This window comes from Mustela lutreola, chromosome 8, assembly GCF_030435805.1.
Source record: "Mustela lutreola isolate mMusLut2 chromosome 8, mMusLut2.pri, whole genome shotgun sequence".
Taxonomy (NCBI): Eukaryota; Metazoa; Chordata; class Mammalia; order Carnivora; family Mustelidae; genus Mustela; species Mustela lutreola.
Genome location: NC_081297.1, coordinates 19,043,134 through 19,064,460, shown reverse-complemented (window position 1 = coordinate 19,064,460; position 21,327 = coordinate 19,043,134). Strand labels below are relative to the sequence as shown.

At 36.4% G+C, this 21,327-nt stretch overlaps 1 protein-coding gene across 2 annotated transcripts in view; it reads right to left on the bottom strand.

Moving 5' to 3' along the window:
* Positions 1–21,327, bottom strand: part of DNAJC1 (DnaJ heat shock protein family (Hsp40) member C1) — a 449,390-nt gene that overhangs the window by 386,063 nt on the left and 42,000 nt on the right. Inside the window, exon 2 of one of the 2 annotated variants that reach the window (XM_059183955.1) lies at positions 13,711–13,786. The exons of the other annotated variant lie outside the window; for it this stretch is intronic. The gene's annotated coding sequence lies outside the window, so the exon portion shown is untranslated. The remainder of the gene's footprint in view (positions 1–13,710; positions 13,787–21,327) is intronic. 2 annotated transcript variants of the gene reach the window in all.

The following is a 21,327-nucleotide window of genomic DNA, read 5'->3' as shown; positions in this document are numbered from 1 at the left end:
ATTATTAATGGAGACATTTTTCTCCCTGTATTATAACAACAACTTTCTCATTCATCACACACCTTTGCCGCCATTATTCAGTCTTTCTCTCTCGTTTAAATCTGTTGTTAAGGATCAATCATTCTGCAAGTTTCCAGCACTATGTTTTACATTCTTCTCCATTAAATCCGATAAGGAAATAATTATCTGAGGACAAAGCCCTGAGATGTTCAGCGGATACAACTTTCAGTTCTATTGACATTCTCCTGGGTGTCTGAGCCCCTGCTGTTCTTTGGGGTTTCTTAAGGCCGCACTAATTAGTCTTTGTCTTTAACTTTGCATTTCTATTACAGGAAGAAAGTGTGTGTGTGTGTGTGTGTGTGTGTGTGTGTGCGCGCGCGTGCATGCGTGCGTGTTCATGTACATTCTCATCTGCAATTCAATATATTAGCAGTTTAAGACAACCAACTATAAATCTATATATATTCTATAGATCATCAGGCTGCACAGTAGCAACTATCAATTGAAGACCAACAGAGGGTTCTTTTTATAGTATACAAGTAAAGCTTTTCTGCCGAAATTACCATTTTTCAAACTACCATGTGCAACACGGTGGTCATTTAGAAAAAAACTATCTTCCAAACCTGAGCAGTGTATATAGTGTTGCCCTTAATTATATCCCCTTTTGACGTGGCTTTTGAAACCTGAAACAAGGAGAGTGTGCCTGGCCGTGAGACAGCTGAGCTATGAACTAACCTCGGGAGGGACAAATAAGAAAAACAAACAAATAACACAAAGCAAAATTCCAGGCTGAGGATCGACCAATGTACTCTGAGGTGGTTACTGTGTCTTCTACGACGTGGGCTGCAGTAGCTACTTTATTTCATTAAACACCACTTCTCTGCCATCTTGCAGACCAACAATTGGGAAACTAAATGAGCAGCTGAGAAGCTAGCTGTCAGAGTTAGATACACCTTGATCTGGATTCTAGATGGTCCATTTCCTAGCTAGGTGACCTACAAAAACACCTAACCTCCCCAAGGGCCTCATCTGTGAAAGGCTGGATAACAATACCTACTTTTCAGTGACCTTTTTCAAGGTAAGAGGAGGCAAGAGAAGAGGTTGATGAAGAGCTGGCATTAGACTAAGGTTTTGGTCCTAGATTTTGTTTCAGGTGGTGGGATCGCAGGTATTTATTACACAATTAAAAGTCAATAATTAAATAACAAACATGAGTCATGAATGAGCCAAGAATTATGTTCAGTCATTTCTGTGCACTGAGATCCTAACAATAATAATTATAATAGTAATAGCAATAATAATATATGTTTGGTAGGGTTGTTGCCAGGTTTAAGTAACATATGTGGAGTGTTTTAGCATGTTGGCTCATTTTTACTGCTTTATAAAAACAACTGCAATTATTATGATGGGGTGAGTGGCAGTAATGGGTGAGAAGGAAAAACAGAACTTCTTAAAAGTACACTGAGGAAATGACAATGTCTCATAAAGAATGAGTCTTTTCCATTTACTGACCTAAAATTCAGGAAACTGAAATTTTATCTAAATGACGAGACTCCCCCTCAAAAACTAGATTCTTTACTAAGATCATTTTATTTTATTACTTTTTTAGAGCAAGAGAATATACAAGTGGCAGGGGGTGGGGTGGGTAGAGGGAGAGTGAGAAAGAGAATCTCAAGCAGACTCCCCACTGAGCAGGGAGCCCAGCTGAGTGGGGCTCCAATCCCACAATCCTGAGATCACGACCTAAGCCAAAATCAAGCCTCAGACGCTTAAATGACTGAGCCACCCAGGGAGACCAACAGACCATTTTAAATCATCCTGCAGGATATATCATCCACAGTTACAGTGCAATTTAAATAGTTCCTTGTTTATTTTTTTTTAAAGATTTTATTTATTTATTTGACAGAGAGAGATCACAAGTAGACAGAGAGGCAGGCAGAGAGAGAGAGAGAGGAGGAAGCAGGCTCCCTGCTGAGCAAAGAACCCAATGTGGGACTCGATCCCAGGACCTTGAGATCATGACCCGAGCCGAAGGCAGCGGCTTAACCCACTGAGCCACCAAGGCGCCCCAGTTCCTTGTTTATTTTTTATTAAAGCAGGCTCTTGCCTTCAAGAAGCTTACATTTTTCAGGGCAAAGGGTGAAACAGTGCTACAACATGGAACAATTAGGATGCCTGGGTGGCTCAGTCGTTAAGCGTCTGCCTTTGGCTCAGGTCATGATCCCAGGGTCCTCGGATGTAGCCCCTCGGATAGGGCTCCTTGCTCAGCATGGAGCCTGCCTCTCCCTCTGCCTGCTATTCCCTCTGCTTGAGCTCTCTCCGTCTCTGACAAATAAATAAATAAAATCTTAAAAAACAACAACAAACTAGAACTAGAATGTGTGATGTGAATGACAGCTTCTTCAAGGAGTCCAGAAAAAAGAGATGGCTTTCTAGGATAAGGAGCTGAGCTTCAACAAGGGCGGGATTTGGAAATGTGGCAAAAGCTGGGTGGAGAACAATCCCAACCTTCATTTTCTAAAACTTTTTATTTAAATTCAATTTAATTAACATATACTGTATTAGTTTCAGAGGCAGAATTCAGTGATGCATTCGTTGCATGTAAAACCCAGCGCTCATTCTGTCAAGTGCCCTCCTTAATGTCCATCACCCAATTACCCCATCCCCCTTCCACCTCCCCTTCAGCAACCCTCAGTTTGTTTCCTGTAGTTAAGGGTTTCTTATGGTTTGCCTCCCTCTCTTTTTTCCTCTTATTTTATTTTTCCTTTCCTTTCTCTATGTTCACCTGCTATGTTTCTTAAATTACACATATGAGTGAAATCATACAGTATTTGTCTTTCTTCGACTGCCTTCGCATAATACCCTCTAGTCCCACCCATGTCATTGCAAATGGCAAGATTTACAATCCCACTTTTAAATGAGGGAGTTTCTTTCTATTCTTTCCAGGACCTGGGGGCCATTTCTGCGTCCTATAGACTTTACTTTTCCATTACCCGGAAAAGCAATATGCCCAGGGAGAAAACAAGAACAAGGTAGTTGTTTGACCCCAGATGGTATAAAACAATCCCTTTCACTTTCTTGCTTCTTAAAGACTAATATAATTTTAAAATAGATTCTAAGGGGTCCCAGGGTGGCTCAGTCAGTTAAGCATCCAACTCCTGATTTTGGCTCATGATCTTGGGGTTGTGAGATCAAGCCTAGTGTTGGGCTCTGCCCTCAGCAGGGACTCTGCTTGAGATTCTCTCTCCCTCTCCCTTTAACCCTCCCCCCACTGGCAATCAATCAATCAATCAATCAATAAATCTATCTTTAAAATGGATTCTAAAATATTGCCTAGAGGTAATGATGTCAGAGACAGAAAAGAAGTGCCAGGTATTGGATCCAGTGCTATGTTTTGTTGTATCTGAGACTGAAGGCACATGAGAACATGAGCAACTCTGGAAGACTATATAAAGAGGAGGACCCTGATCAAAGTAGAAACGTTGATATAAGACACCAATACATAAGACATTGATCAAAAGGAACTTTCAAGATAGTAAGAGACAAAGTAAAAATAGGAAATCATTTTGTCTTTATATGTTATTAAAAGGTGGCATTAAAAATGCATAATTTTGATGAGAGATTAGTCATTTCACTTAGCCAAACTTCCAAAAGTGAAGTTAATTCCATGTAACTTAATTTCACATACATATATATTCAATACTGGTATTTCAACAGTACAAAAAATTATGTGAATAGCAAATAATAAAGTAATGTTCCCCTCCACTGAAATTTTCAGATCTTCTTACATAATTTTACCTACTTTAGTAAATAACCATCCTAGGAAATACACATTGTACTAACATACATAGTGTAAAAATTCAGAAAAGGATAACAAAGCTTTTAAAAAATCTGCTTGTGGAAAAGAAGCTTTAGAGAAACTACTCTAAAATCTGTAGTGCCAGTATAGAAAAAAGCTGGTAAGAATTTGATTGAAACACATAAAATTGTAAAGGATACAATATAAACTGACTTAGATGATCTTTTACTCCCCCCCACAATACAGGGCAAAAAGAGGTTCAACAAAATTAGAAAGTAGTAACTTCAGTAAAGGAAAAAGTATAGAAAAACTACACAGAGTAGAAAAATTGCCTCTCAAATCTCCCAGCATGAAAAACCATATAAACAAGTTTATTTAAGTCAAAATAGTGTGCTATTTTGAAAAGCAGGTAATATTTAATTAATGTCAACAAATATATATTCATCAAATATGTATTATGCTCTTGCTGTGAATGAAACAAAGTCTCTTCTTTTATTGAGCTTATATTCTACTTGGAGGGACAGAGAACAAATAAGAACCAAATAAATCCTATAATTTCAGATTGTGGTAACAGTGCTGTGAAGAAAACAAACCAAGAATCAAAATACAGAATGACTGGGAGGTGGTGAGTGGGGATGCAGTTTTAGACACTGTGTCAGACAAAACTACTCTGAGGTTATATATGAGCATAGATCTGAGAGATAAGGAGAAATCAGCCATGTGAACCTCTAAGGGTGCAATTTTCCAGGCTAAGGTCTCACAGGTATAAAGGTCCCATTCTAAGAGAGAGAGATAAAGATTATGACACACACATGGAACATACACAGAATGCTCCATCCAACAATTTTCTCAAGTGGACATGGAACACATCCAGGACAGACCCTTCTTAATGTCTGCATTTACAACTATAGCCTTCTCTCCTAGCACTCCTTTTGCTCATCCCATATTGGTATTTGGTGTTTTGTTTTCATTTAGCTCAAAGTATCTTCTAATTTCCCTGGTGATTACTCCTTTGACCCATTGGTGGTTCAAGAACATATTGTTTAATTTCCACATTATTTGTGAATTTTCCAGTTTTCCTTTTGTTATTGATTTCCAGTTTCACTCCATTGTGATCAGAAAAGATGCCTTGTATTTTTTTAAAACCTTTCAAAAATTTTTAAAATCTTAAAAAAATTTTTTAAATCTTTTTAAACTTACTAAGATTTATTAATGGCCTAACATATGTTAATCCTGGAGAATGTGCCATGTCCACTTGAGAAAAATGTGTATTTGGCTGTTTTCATCTATTCTTAATTTATTCTATATTTCTGTAATCATGTTAGATGTTGGACTTCATCAATTTTTTTTCTGCATATATACATTTACTCCTTTGAACTATCATTAAGATATAATACATTCATAATTTTCCTAATATTGACTAACCCTTGTAGTCCAGGGAGGAAGCCCAATTTTTCAAATTAACATACATTGTTATATTATTTCAAGGATACAATAAAATGATTGAACAATTCCATTAATTCCTCAGTGCTCGTCAAAAGTGTACTCTTTTTTTTTTATTTTTTAAATATTTTATTTATTTATTTGACAGAGATCACAAGTAGGCAGAGGGAGAAGGGGAAACAGGCTCCATGCTGAGCATAGAACCTGATGCAGGGCTCAATCCCAGGACACTGGGATCATGACCTGAGCCGAAGGCAGAGGCTTTAAACCCACTGAGCCACCCAAGCACCCCCAAATAAGTGTACTCTTGATCCCTTCTATTTATTTCACCCATCCCTCCACCTACTTCCCCTCCAGCAACCACCAGTTTATTCTCTGTATTTAATAGACTGGTTTTTTGTTTTGTTTGTCTTGTTTTTAGTTTGTTCATTTGTTTCGTAAATTCCACACATGAGTGTAATCATATGGAATTTGTCTTTCTTTGACTGATTTACTTCACTTAACATTATAGCCTCTAGATCCATCCATGTTCTTGCAAATGGCAAGATCCTGTTCTTTGCTGTGGTTGAATAAAATTACATCGTATACAGACTTTATCCACTTATCTGCAGATGGACCCTGGGTTTGCTTCCACATCTTGGCTATTGTAAATAACACTGCAATAAACGTAAGGGTGCATATATTTTTTTGATTTAGTGTTGCTGTTTCCTTTGGGTAAATACCAAACAGTGGAATAACTGAATCATTTGGTAATTCTATTTTTAAGGTTTTGAGGAACCTCCATACTGTTTCCTACCAGGACCGCACCAATTTGTATTTCCACCAGCAGTGCCCAGGGGTTCTTTTTTTCCACATCCACATCAACACTTGTTATTGGGAGGAACCCCATTGTTTTGTTGTTGTTCTTTTAAAGATTGTATTTATTTGACAGAGAACGAGACAGCCAGAAAGGGAATACAAGCAGGCAGAGAGGGAGAAACAGGCTTCCCGCTGAGCAGGGAGCCCAATGTGGGGCTCGATCCCAGAACCCAGGGATCCTGACTTGAGCTGAAGGCAGACGCTTAGCAACTGAGCCACCCAGGCACCCCATGAACCCCATTGTTAATGACATACTTTTTAAAGTACTGCTGAACTACAATTTCCATTATTTTATTAGCATTTTCACATAATTGTTGATAAGTAGGTTGGCCCTATCCTGTCAGGATTTGAAGTCAAGACTTTCTTAGACATTCCTTATAAATAGGATTTGAAGGATCTCCCCTTTTTGATCTTTTGCAACCGTTTAGATTCTATCCAGCTTGCCTGTTTCTTAACAATTTTAAAGAATTAACAGTGAAACCATGTAAGCCTGGAGTAAGGAGGAAACTCTTTTTTTAAAAAAATTTTTTATTAACATATAATGAATTATTAGCCCCAGGAGTACAGGTCTGAGTACAGGTTTACACTTCACAGCACTCACCATAGCACATACCCTCTCCAATGTCCATAACCCCACCTCCCCTCCCTACCCCACTCCCCCCAGCAACCCTCAGTCTGCTTTGTGAGATTAAGAGTCTCTTATGGTTTGTCTCCCTCCTGATCCCATCTTGTTTCATTTATTCTTTTCCTACCCTCCAAACCCCCAACATTGCATCTCCACTTCCTCATATCAGGGAGATCATATGATAATTGTCTTTCTCTGATTGACTTACTTCGCTAAGCATAATATCCTCTAGTTCCATCCACGTCATCACAAATGGCAAGATTTCATTTTTTGATGGCTGCATAGTATTCCATTGTATATATATACCACATCAAGAAAGAAACTCTTAAATAACTTTTCAACTGTTTTCATTGTTACTTGTTTGTTCAGATTTGTCCAACTGCTGCTATCCATTATTTTTCAGTTACATTTTCAAATGTATTTTTAGGACAGTTTAACCTCCTTATATCAATAACTTGCTTCCCTTTTCCATTTCTAATATTGTGCATTTGTCCCTTTTTCCTTTCTAAAAAAATTTATTACTACACCAGCCAGTGGTTTATCTGGTTTTTCTCTGTTATGCTGTCTTCAAAGAACCACCTAATCTTAGCAAACATACTATATTTCAGTCTTCTAGATGTATGGTTAAAATTTGTGAGTTTTTTTTCCTTTCTTTATTCTGTAGCTTTTACTGGCTGAACTTATTCTTCTTTATATGTATTAATATAAGATATATATTTAGTAATTATGATTCTATTTTACCTTAAGTTTTCTATTACTATTAATTGCCAAATGTATGGTGTTTCTGTATTTGGTTTTATAAGTATGTGTGTGTTTCTTTGAACAATTTTAAAGTTTATAATAAGCTTTTTGGATTGTTGTTTTGCTTGCAATCATTATAACTTCATTTACTATTATTGACTCTCCATTTCTTGATTTAGCAACTTCAGACTACATCTGTTGAGTACCAGTTACAGAAGAATATTTTTAAAAAGATCACAAATAAATCTCTTCCCACTTCTCTTCATCCACGTTCATGATTGATTTTGATTATTATATTACCATGTTTTACATTGTCAAGGATTATAACAGTAGCATTCTGTAACTATTTTCCATAATTGTTTTAATTTCATATTTTAATGAACTGAGTCTTTATCACCAGTCTTTTTACTGTGGCTTCCCACTTTATTTCTTGGTTATTTGGCTTTGATTTTTTTGTTTTTTCAAAAAAGGTCATGTGGGTCCTGTGCGTGTGTGTGTGTGTGTGTGTGTTAAGATAGATTTATTTATTTATTTAAGAGCGAGAACTTGCGTCTATTGGAAGGGGAAGGACAAAGGGAGAGGGAAAGAGAGAATCTCAAGCAGACTCCTTACTGAGCACAGGAGCAGGACATGGGACTTAGTCTCATGACCCTGAGATCATGACCTAAGCCAAAAGCCAGTCAAAAGCTCAGTCAACTCAGTCACTCGGGTACCCCTGTCCTGAGTTTGTTTATGATTGAGATTGTCCATGTGTCTATTTCTGGCCTTTATATTTGAATGTCAGTTGATTGAGAATAACATTTTTGGATCTTACCTTCTTTTACTCAGCACTTTACAGACATTAAATAATTCTTAGAGAAGTCTGAGGCTACCCTGTTCTCTTTTTTCTGGTATATAATTAATATTCACCTATATATGTAAAGAATTTTATCTTAATCAGTGAAATGCAAAAACCATTAGGATATATCTCAGTTTAGATATTCACGTGTCAATTCTTTTTTTTTTTTTTTAAGATTTTATTTGAGAAAGAGAGAGAGAGAACATGAGCAGGGGGAGGAGGTAAAGGAGAGGGAGAAACAGGTTCCCCAGTGAGCAGGGAGCACAAAGCGGGACTCAATCCCAGGATCCTGGGGTGATGACCTGAACTGAAGGCAGACACTTTACTCATCAAGCTACCCAGGTGCCCCTCAAATGTCATTTCTTTTCTAGGAGCAAGGTGTTCTAGGTTAATACCTTCCCTAATTGGGAAAATTCTCTTCTACTGGTTTTTAGGTATAACGTCTGATCCATTTACTAGTTTCTCTAATTCCAAGACCCCAATTACCTTTAGTCTAATTAGTCTTTGTCCTTTAAATATTTTATCTACTCTTGAAATTGCTTTGTCTTTAAAAAAAAAATCTACAGACTCTGTGACTTCTTTGGAGGTCAATGAGGGTGGGGCTAAAACTTCCAACCCTCTAATTACTTAGATCTTTCTGGTGATCAGCTCTCTCTGAGGCTCTCTAGGAGCCCCAGCTCATGTCACCTCATTAACATAAAGTCATATGTGATTAAAGGAGCCCATTATGAATAACAATCCTATCTCTGAAGAAATTCCAAAGATTTTAGAACTTCTGTGCCAAGAATGAGGGACAAAGCCAAATATATTTCTTATTGTACCACACCCCTTGACTGAAACAAGCCCCAAACCAGACAATATACATGAAACAACAGTTTTCAAGATATTGGGTATTAGGTGGGGGGGAAAAAAGGATAGTGATTCCTAAAAGGCATGAATTAAGTCTTATGATATTCCACTATTGCCTGGAGAGAGTTTCCAGGCATCAGTGCAGGGAGGAAGGGCTCAGATGGAGCCCAGCAATCTCTTTGCTGAGGAGACAAAGCAAGTCATTCAGGGAGTCCAAGGCAGCTAAATTCTCAGGCAGACTAACAGAAATGGGAAAGCTGCAGAAGGAAAACTCTGGAGATCTGCAGAGGGACCCCTTGAGTCCTCAGCTGAGTACTGATCTGTTCATGCATGGAGGGAACTACTGAAGGCCATGGGAAGAACATCCAAAAGTATTACAGGGAAAACACAGGACCAGATATAGTTCTAGTTCCCACAATCCAGAGTGGAAAACCTCTCAATTCAGGGATATTGTATAGAGTACTTGAAAGAGTTTTGCCTTAGAAATGGGCCAAAAATATTGCTATAGTAAACACTGCGCTGGTCCTGCCTAGCAAATCTTGTAAGATCCAAAGGGATCAAACTGTTTCCAAGTAACTTAACCTTGTCCTAGAACAAAGATCAAGACTATTTATAGGGATATAAAAATATCCAGCATACAAGAAGATAAAATTCACAACAGTTGGCATCCAGCAAAAAATATTGCTAGGAATGCAAAACAGCAGGAAAGTATGATGAGAGAAATGAAGAGAAAAATCACTCAATTGAGAAAGACCCATGTATGACCAAAAGATAGAATCAGTAGACAAGAAACCACTACAATAACTGTACTTTATATGTTCAGAGGTTAGAGGATGATTGAATATGGAAGACATTTTAAAAAACCAAAATCACACTTCTAGAAATGTTGGGGATGAAAAATTCAGTGGATGGTACAAATGACAGATTAGACACTATAGAAGAAAATAAGCAAACTTGAAGATTTAACAATTGATATTATCCAGAAAGAAACAGAAAGAGAAAAGACCCACTCCTAAATTGAACAGAATATCAGTAAGATATGATAAAACTTCAAGTGGCCTAATATATGTGCAATCAGAGTCTACAATGTGGGGGTGGAGGCTTGTTAAGAAAAATGGCCCCAAATTTTCCAAATTTGATAAATAAACCAGAGCAAAGAAACTAAATGAATTCCAAACACAAGAAAAATAAGGAGAATTATACCACGGCATATAATAAACAAATTTCCCAAGACCACTGATAAAAAGCAATTACTAAAAGCAGCCAAATAAGACATATATTATATAGAGAAGAATAAATATAAGGTGACAACATATTTTTTATGGGGAACAATGCAAGTCAGAAAGCACTTGAACAATATATTTAAAGAACCTCCTCCCCAAACTGTCAAACTAGAATTTTTTAAAAAATATTTTATTTATTTATTTGAGAGAGAAAGAACACAATCAGAGGAAAGGGCAGAAGGAGAGGAAGAAGCAGGCTCCCTGTTGAGCAGGAAGCCCAAGTTGGAGCTTAGTCTCAGGACTCCAGGATCATGACTTGAGCCAAAGGCAGATGCTTAACCATCTGAGCCACCCAGGCACCCCTCAAACCAGAATTTTATACATAGCAAAGATATCTTTTAAAGATAAAGGCAAAGTGAGGCACCTGGGTAGTTCAGTTGCTTAAGCATCCATCTCTTGATTTGGGCTCAGGTCATGATTTCGGGATTGTGAGATCAAGCCAGAGTCAGGCTCCATGCTCAGCAAGGAGTCTGCTTCTCTCCCTCTCCCTCTGTTTCTCTTCTTGCATGTGTGCTCTCTCTCTCTAAAATAAATAAATAAATAAATAAATATTTTTAAAAAGTCATAATTAAAATAAAAGCAAAGTGAAAACTTTAAAAACATACAAAGGAGAAAAATAAATCCCTGACTTTTATTATAAAAAACACTAATGGAAGTGTTTCAGTCAAGGAGAAAATGAAATTAGGTGAAAAACTTCACTAAGAAACAAAGAGTACCATAAATGGTTACTATGTGCATAAAAAACCCCACTTTTTCTTATTTAAATATCTTTCCAGGATAATACACTATCCAAAGCTAAAAATAATAATGTATTGTGGAGTTGATGTGTTAAGCTTAAGTAAAATGTAGAACAACAATTGCACAAAGGACTGAGTGGGAAAATGGAAACATTAAGCTATAAGGTTCTTTATACTAAGCATAAAGTGGCATAGTATTTAACAGCAGAGTCTTGTAAGTTAAAGATGTATACTATGAACTGTAAAGCAATGTCTAAAACAATACAACAAATTATAGCTAGCAAGCCAACAAAAGATATAAAATAGAATTCTATTCATTTAAGGAAGAAATACCATACTGTTGGGCAATACATAACTCTTCCAACTCATTAACAAAAAGACAAATAACTCAATTTAAAAATAAAGAAATACCAGTTCTACCAAATACTCAAGTAATTTTAAATAGAACAAGAGAAAAAGGACAGCACAGAACAGACGGAACAAAAACAACAGCAAAATGAATCATATTATATCAATAAGTATAACGCTCTAACCACCCAAATTAAAAGGAAAAGATTATTGGGTGAAATTTAAAGAATAAGACCCAACTATGTACAACCTAACAACAACAATAACAATAACAAAACACTTTAAACACAGTGACACAGCTAGGTTAAAAGTAAAAGGATAGGAAAGATATAACCTGCTAACACTAATCAAAACTGGCTACATTAAGATCAGACAGAAGAAATTTTAGAGCAAGGAGTACTTCCAGGGACAAGGAGGGTTATATTATAATAAAGGAATCAATACAATCATAAAAGTCCTAAGTGTTGGCATACCTAATAGAAAAATATAAAATACATGAAGCAAAAACTGACAGAAGACAAAACCACATTTAAAATGGGAGTTTTCAGGGTGCGTAAGTGGCTCAGTCAGTTAAGCATCTGCCTTCAACTCAGGTCATAATCCCAGACTCCTGAGATCAAACACCCGCATGGGGCCCCTTGCTTGGTGGGGAGTTTCTTTCTCCTTCTGTCCCTCCCCTCCACTCAGGTGCATTCCCTCTCAATCTCTCTCTCTCTCTCTCTCTCTCTCTCTCATGCATGTGTGCATGCAAAAGCAAATAAAATATTTTTAAAAAAATTTTAAAGGAGTTTTCAACACCTCTCTCTCTATAATGGATAGAACAAGTAGACAACATTGGAAAGGATGTCGAGGACCTGAACGATACCATCAACCAAACTGACTGAACTGACATAAAACATATAACAAGCAAAGAATGCAAATTCTTGTCAAGTGCACATGAAACACATACCCGGATAGTACCTATTTGGAGTAATAAAAGAAACCTAAACTTGGAACTTTGTAAGTCATGTAAAATATGACTTCTGACCACAGTCTATGGAAACTACCTACCAAAAACAATATAACCATAAAGTGCAACAATATTCGTCAATTAAAAGGGATGAAATACTGACATATTGTGCACCACAGATGGATCTCAAAAACATTATACTACATGAAGGTGTCAATCATAAAAGACTAGGTATTATGTCATTCCATTTATGGAATGTCCAGAATAAGCATATCCACAGAGAAAGAAAGTAGATTTGTAATTGTCCTAGGCTAGGGAGGTAGGCAGGGGCAGGAGAAGGTTGGGGAGTGACTGCTAATGGGTATAAGGTCTCTTTTGGGAGTGATAAAAATGCTCTAAAGTTAGATTGTGTGGATGATCACACAACTCTGTGAATATGCCCAAGGCACTTAATTTTACATGTTAAATGGATGAAATTTATGCCATAAATAATATCAATCAAGCTGTTAAAAGTAACCATATAGAATTGTATTTTTTTAAATCTCCAAATAATTTTGAAATTAAATAACATATTTCCAAATAATCCATGGATCAAAAAAATCCAAGAGGAAGGTAGAAAAGTATTTTGAATGGGATGAAAATTTAAACAAAACATACAGCTAATGCAGTTCTTAAAAGGAAATTCATTACATTAAAAAAAAAAAACCTATTTTAGAAATGAAGAGGGTCTCAAAACGATCTAGCTTCTACCCTAAGGAATAGAAAAAGAACAGTCAATGAGATTCAAAGTAAGCAGAAGAAAGGATACAACAAAATTCAGGGAAGAAATCAATGAATTAAAAAAACAGAAATTAAAGAAAAATGCATCCAGAGTTCAATGTTTTTAAAGACCTTTGAGAAGAGGTATAAAATTAATAAAACCCTAACCATACCAATTGGGGGGAAACAGAAAACACAAATTTCCAATATGAGGAATGAAAAAGGGACATCTTTATAGATTCTACAGACAATAAAAGGATAATTAAAGAATATTATGAACAACTTTATGCCAGTAAATTCAAGAATGTAGATAAAATAGACATGTTCATTGAAAAACACAAATAACCAAAGCTCACTAAAGAAGCAGCTAACATGAACAGCCCTATATCTATTTTTAGTAGTTAAAAACCCCACAAAGAAAACTACAGGCCCAGATGGCTTCATTGGTGATTTCTACCAAATATTTAAGGACAAAACATACCATTCTAGAAAAGCTCTTCTAAAGAAATTGAATAGAAAGGAATACTTCCCAACTCATTCTATGAGGCTGGAATTATCTGTAATAAAAAACAAAGACATTACAAAAAATAAAATTATAGACCAATATTTCTCGTGAACATAGAGGCAAAATTCTTAACAAAATTTTAGCAAATCAAGTCTAGTGATATATTAAGAAGAAAACACATCATGACAAAGTAGGTTTATTCCAGAATAGTGGGGTCAATTTAAAATAAAAAAATCAAACAATGTAATTTATCAACTTAAGATTAAAAAAGAAAACCTAAATGATTATCTCAAATGACCCAGAAAAGCATTTGGTAAAATCTAGCATTGACATGTGATAAAAACTCTCACCAACCAAGGGTAAAAAGAAACTTCTTTACCCTAGTAAAGATCATTTATAAAAAACTAGGGCTAACCTCTCTTAATGGTAGAGAATGAAGTCTTTTCGTCTTAAGATCAGGAAAAAAACAATGATACTAATACTGCTCCTATTCCTAGAGTTCCAGTTTCCAACCAGTGACAAAAGGGGAAAACAAATTGATCATCTGGATTAGAAAAAAAGATCTGAAACTTAAAAAAATGAGAGTAGTATTAAAAATCTGATTTTAAAAAATTGTGTAAACCTGTTCCCTGAAAACTACAAAGCATTGCTGAGAGAAATTTTTTAAAGTAATTTTTAAATTTAAAGTTTTTAAATTTTTTAAATTTTAAATTAAAATATAATTTAAAAAGTAAAAAACTGAAGAAATATACTGTATTCTTAACCTGGATAAGTATTAAGTTATCTATTCTCCACTCAATTGATGCATTCAATACTCAAAATCTCAATAGGCTTTTTCTTTGTTGTTGGAAAAGTTGACACGCTAATTCTTGGAAATGCCAGAAATCTAGAATAGCCAAAATGACCTTGAAAAAGAATGACAAAATTGGAGAATATATATGACTTGACTTCAAGACTCATTTGAAGGCATAGTAATTGAGACGATGTGTCATTGTCATCAAGACGGCAAGTAGATTGGGGCACCTGGGTGGCTCAGTCAGTTAAGTTTCCAACTCTTGATTTCTGCTCAGGTAATGATCTCAGGGTCATGATTTCTGGGTTGCGAGATTGAGCCCAGCATTGGGCTTCTGACTCAGCTTGGAGTCTGTCCCTCTCCCTCTGATCCTCAACACCCATCCCCCCACCTCTACCTCAAATGTGTGCACCCTCTCCCTCTTCCTCCCTCCCTCCCTCTCAAATAAATAAATACAATCTTTTAGAAATAAATAAATAAAAATTAATTACTGGTTTGATGAAATGCTATCACAAGATAAAGCCAAGTTTCCTTAACCTCAGATGGTCATTTTTCCCCCCTCAGGAAAATACACTGCATTGATGGACATATAAGTAGTGATAGCTACTATCAAGGGCATTTGAAATGCTATATACTATGACATGTAGGGAAACTAAGTATATTACTAATGTCTGAAGATTAAGATATAACTTTAAAAGTGTGTTTCAGAAGAGCATTTAAGAGTATCAGTAAAAGAAGTTAAAAGAACTAGGTAAGTCTGGAAAATTGGAGTCTCGACATGCTGGTTAAAGACACTATCCATTTGGCAGAAACAGGAGAACCAGACTGAACCTTGTGATTAGAATAACAAGTACAAGATAATGAGGAGGAAATTTATCCTTTTTTAATACAATCCCCCTGTATGTAAGAACAAAGAATTCAAAGAAGGGCTCTTCCTACTGAGTTGAAGATCTTCATGATGACCAGGAGAGTTTTAAAACAAAGAAAGCAAAGCTGAAGCACTCTGGGTCAAACAGCCTGTTTTGTGGTAGCATCCAAATCAGGTTGGGTCATAGGATCAATACGATACAGGTCTCTCTACCACATTTATCATTAGTTGGTTGATGTATTAATTCAACCAATCAATATGCATTGATCATCTACTGAGTACCAGCACTTGGCCAGGTGCTCCTCAAAATTCCAATCTAAAAATAGAAACTTGCCTCTACTTTTATCATATTCTCTGAATGATCACTTTGATTTCTTGACATAACTGAGCCATAGCTGTCCCCTTGTGATACTATGACTTCTGCAGTCCTCTCCAAGGGAGGACCCACTTAACCATCCTCCACCCAAGTTACTGCCATGCCCAGCACTCAGCACCCAATCTCCTCTCCTTTTTGTTAAACTTCTGCTCCTCTGAGAATCAACTGTTTGCTTATATCCCCCTTCCCACTCCCTCCCCCCACCCCAGCATTATCTACTTCTTTCCCATTCATGAAAGACTAAGTGCTTGGCTCAGGCTTCCTCCATCCCCACTCCTGTCACCATCCTGAGTCACTTTGACACAAACTTGGGTGACCCATCACCTAGGCATTCAATTCTTTGAATGCCTCCTCTTCTGTGTCTTCTCCTTTGCCACATTAATACCCACCACCAAGTCACACCTGGGTCAGGAACTGCATCACATCAATAACACTAATTCAATGAAATGTTAACACTTTCTAGCTACAATTTTCTATCGTTCTTGTTCAATTACTCAGAGTGTAACAGTTTTTGGCTTTGCTTCTTTCCTTCCTTTTCTCACTTTTTTCCTCTTTCCCCCCTCTTTTTCTCTTTCTTTTCTTTTTATCTTTTTAAATGATACTCCTCCACTTTCTACACATCACTTCTCTCCTATACTTAACTTCTTCTATTTATTTTTAAATTAAATATTGTGTTTAAGCATCTTTATAAATCTCACATTATTTCTAATTTTTCTGTAGGCTTTTTGGGGTCCCTATGTATGTCACCTGCAAATAATTTTTTCAGATTCCTTACTTTCCAATTTTTGGTCCCATAATTTATTTTTCTTATTCTATTGTTTTATTTAGGACATATAGTAAAATGAACAGGTATGAGGTACTGATTCAGTTTCTCTACAAATTTAATCCAAATATTGCACTTGTCTCAAACTCTAAGCCCAACTCCCTCTTCCCCCACAATTCTTTCACTTGAAAAACTCATCTGGTTTCCAAAATGGATCCCCCAGTTCTACCCTGTTCCCCTCCATTCCTTCTACTCTTAATAGCCAGAATGATCTTTTAAAATCATATTTAGGTTATATCCTTCTTTTGCCTTAAACCTTTCACTAGTTTATAATTGTACCTAACATAATATCCAAAAGCTTTAACAGATTCTTCTTCTTCAATCTGTTCTTTTCTCATAGTACTAGATTTTACTTACAGTATTTTCTTTTATTTCCCAAATACAATAATGCTCCTCTGCTGCAAGTCTTTCTTAGTGGCTGTTCCCTCTGTCCAGAATCCTCTTTGCCTCACAGTTTGTCTAGAGAACTCCTATTCAGCCTTTAGATCTCAAAATTCTCCCAGAGAAGCCCTCTCATGACTCCAGAAATTCAGTCAGCTCTCTCTTTTTTTAATATTTCATTTAACTCTTCATTTTTCCTTCAAAGCACTTATCACTTTATGTAATTATACATGTTTATTTGTGTGGCTACTTAATATATGTCTCTCCCATTATACTAAAAGCTTTCTGTGTTTATCCCATCATCCCTAGCCTATGGCATTTTGCCCAGAAAATTGTGTGCTCTTAATAAATATTTATTGAATGACTAAATGGATGAATGGGACATAAAGATGAATAAGACACAATCCTGGCTCAGAAAATGCATGCGCAAATCTTTCCTTCCAGTCTTAATTATTTGTTTTCCTTACCAGGGTTAGAAATGGCAATAAGGAGCAAGATGACATCCAAGATCCCGACTTTATATTCCTTAGTGAGAGGACCTTGTTAGGTCAGAAACTGACTAATATAAGCAATTATAGCAGCCTGAATCTAGGCCTGAAAATGGAAGGAGAAGCAGGATAAATTTGGGTAAGAAACTAAATAGAGAATTTATTCATTACACATCCAAATCCAGACGCTAGGACAGCTATAATACCCACAATTAAAATTTTATTAGCTTGAATTTAGACTTAAACAATTCAATACTTAATAATACATTCTTTCACACATTTTTTATTTCTCCCTTAATTTCTCTATATAAGAATTTTTAAAATAGTGTATTTAGAAACAAAATAAAAAATAAACTATTAAGACTACACCAAAATAAAAAGCTTTTGCACAGTGAAGGAAACCATCAACAAAACAAAAAGACAACCTACTGAATGGGAGAAGATATTTACTAATGATACATTCATCTGACAAGGGGTTGATACCCACACTATATAAAGAACTTAGTCAACTCAATCAAATTAATCTGATTAAAAATAGGCAGAGGACATGAATAGACATTTTTCCAAAGAAGACATCCAGATGGCCAACAGACACATGAGAAGACACTCAACATCACTCATCATCAGGAAAATGCAAATTAAAACCACAATAAGATATCACCTCACACCTGTCAGAATGGCTCATAAAAAGACAAGAAATAACAAATGTTGGCAAAGATTTGGAGAAAAAGAAGCACTCATGCCCTGCCTGCTGGTGGGAATATAAATTGGTGCAGCCACTATGGAAAACAGTATGGAGGTTCCTCAAAAACTTAAAGATAGAAATACCATATAATCCAGTAATTCCACTACCGGGCATCTACTTAAAGAAAACAAAAACACTACTTAGAAAAGATAGATGTGTCTCTGTGTAATTTGAGCATCATTTATAATAGCCAAGATATGGAAGCCATTTAAGTGTCAATCAATAGACATATGTATATAGAAGGTGTGATACACAAACACACACACACACACACACACACACACACACCCTCTAGGTCCATTTATATTGTCACAATTGACAAGATTTCATTCTTTTTTATGGTTGAATAATATTCCTTCATACGTATATATATACACATGTATATATACACATTTATTTATTATTTATTTCAGGGTATTATGCTAAGTGAAATAAGTCATGAAAAAAAAGAAAAATACCATATGATTTCACTCATAGGTAGAATCTAAAAAAATATAACAACTGGACAAACCAAAAAAGCAGAAACAGATCTGTAAGTACAGAGAACAAACCGTTGGTTGCCAGAAGGCAGAGGGTGGGAATAAGAGTAAAACAGGTGAGGGGTGAAACAGGAGTGGGAAGTCCAGATTTCCAGTTATGGAATGAAAAGTTACAGGGAGGAAAGGTAGAGCACAGGGAGTATAGGAAGCAGTACTGTAATAGTGTTGCTTGGCAATGGATAGTAGCTACATTGTGATGAGCACAGTATAATGTATAAACTTGTCAAATCACTATGTTGTGCACTGAAATTTATGTGACATTGTGTGTCATCTATACTTCAGTTAAAAACAATTTTTTCAGATAGTGCTGTATTCTGTACTAAGGGAAAGATCCAGGCTTTTGCCCAAAAGAAATACAAGTGCCAACAACTGGTAGCTTCCGAAGTCAGAAGCAGCCAAGTTTACTTGAAAAGAAACATGGAGTCCCACGTGTTAAAATGCAGGTTGAATGGCAAATATTGGTTCCTTCTCAGAGTCCAACTTTCTTCCAGTCTTAGATCATAAGCCATCCCTGCTCATATTCAAGTTTCTCTGCATCTGTGTACTGAAGTCCATTCTCTGCTTCCTCCTCTGAGACCTTCACTTTACACCTAAGCCTTGCTTTCTTTCTCTATTACCAACATCCTTTAGAGTTACAAACACGCTTTTTTTTTTCTTCTTTCCCTGACTTCACATTATCCTCTAGCTATAATTTATATTTTCCTTTCTCATTAAAGCCCCTGCATTTTCATACTTCCCACTTCTTATCTCACTGTATTCTGGCTTCTCCTCCATCACCCAAAAGAATTCCCTCTGGAATTACTTATTATCTGACAAATCCAAAAAGCATTTTTTGGTCTTTATCCAGTAGTGTGACAGTAAATGTTGAACAAACACCTTCTTAGAACAGGGGTCAGGCAGCCGGTTGGCCTGCTATAATGAATTAAATTTCCCATGGTACAAATACATTCACCATGGCTGACTTCAGCCACTAACTTGGTATTATCTGACTTCCAAAACAGTTAACACTGGCTCTATGAGCTATTACAAACCTGCTACGGCCCTGTATGACATGGAAATCTTTGGATCATTCGTTCTTACTTCAACTTTCCATTCTTGTATTCCATGATATTACTGCTTTAGAGACCCCACCTACATTTCTGATCATTCTTACTTGTTATGTTCTTGATACTTTTTTATTTTATTGCTTAAGAGTTGAGGTTCCCTGGGGTCTGAGGTCTGTTCGATATTGTTTTTTCTCAATAAACTTGCCTGGTGAAATAAAATAAAGTTTTATACTTTCAAACATACATCTCTTATACAAAAGCTCTACCCTAACTGCCTGATGAATGTTTCTACCTGATGGTCAGAAACTTACATAAAGGGGTACCTGGACGGCTGAGTGAGTTAAGCCTCTGCCTTTGGCTCTGGTCATGATCTCAGGGTCCTGGGATTGAGCTGGGCTCTCCAATCAGCAGGGAGCTTGCTTCTCTCTCTCTCTGCCTGCCTCTCTGCCTACTTGTGATCTCTCTCTCTGTGTCAAACAAATGAATAAAGTCTTAAAAAAAAAAAAAAAAAAGAGGGGCACCTGGGTGACTCAGTGGGTTAAAGCCTCTGCCTTCGGCTCAGGTCATGATCCCAGGGTCCTGGGATCGAGCCCCGCATCGGGCTCTCTGCTCAGCGGGGAGCCTGCTTTCTCCTCTCTCTCTCTGCCTGCCTCTCTGCCTACTTGTAATTTCTGCCTGTCAAATAAATAAATAAAATCTTTAAAAAAAAAAAAAAGAAACTAACAGAAAACCAAAAATGTTATAATCCTTCCTATAATCTGGCTCCAATACCTCTACTTAATCAGCAAAGCACTGCTTAAATAATTCTAAAATTTATCTCTGCTTCTTCATGCCTATCATGTCTGCTATCTCCAAGAGCTGGAATCAAATATAAAGGAATCTATAAGATTTAAAGTTAACAACGTTCTTCTCTCATGTCAGGTTGTTCAGTGGGTCACCACTAATGGCTAGTAGTTCTCAAGATGTGTATTGTGTTCTACAGGGGAAAAGGAAGTTTTGTGGTCAGATGAATCTAGGAGTCACTGACTTAAACAAAGCAAAATTTTATTTTTTTATAACTTTTTTAAAAAACCTTTTTATAACGTTTTAAAAAACTTTTTTAGAACTTTTTTTAAAAAAAGATTTTATTTATTTATTTATTTATTTGACAGAGAGAAATCACAAGTAGATGGAGAGGCAGGCAGAGAGAGAGAGAGGGAAGCAGGCTCCCCGCTGAGCAGAGAGCCCGATGCGGGACTCGGTCCCAGCACCCTGAGATCATGACCTGAGCCGAAGGCAGCGGCTTAATCCACTGAGCCACCCAGGCGCCCCTTTTTTAGAACTTTTAACATACTAATACATATCATGTATTTCTGAAAAGAATGCATAGACATTTTCAAATATATTTGACCAATCACTTCTTTTTTTTTTTTTTTTTAAGTGGGAGGAGGAGGATGTGAGTTAAAACACTAAAATCTGAAAGGAGGGGGAAAAAAAGTAAAATCATTGAAGTAGAGAGTAAAAAAGTGGCCACCAGGGGTTGAGGGATGGGGGC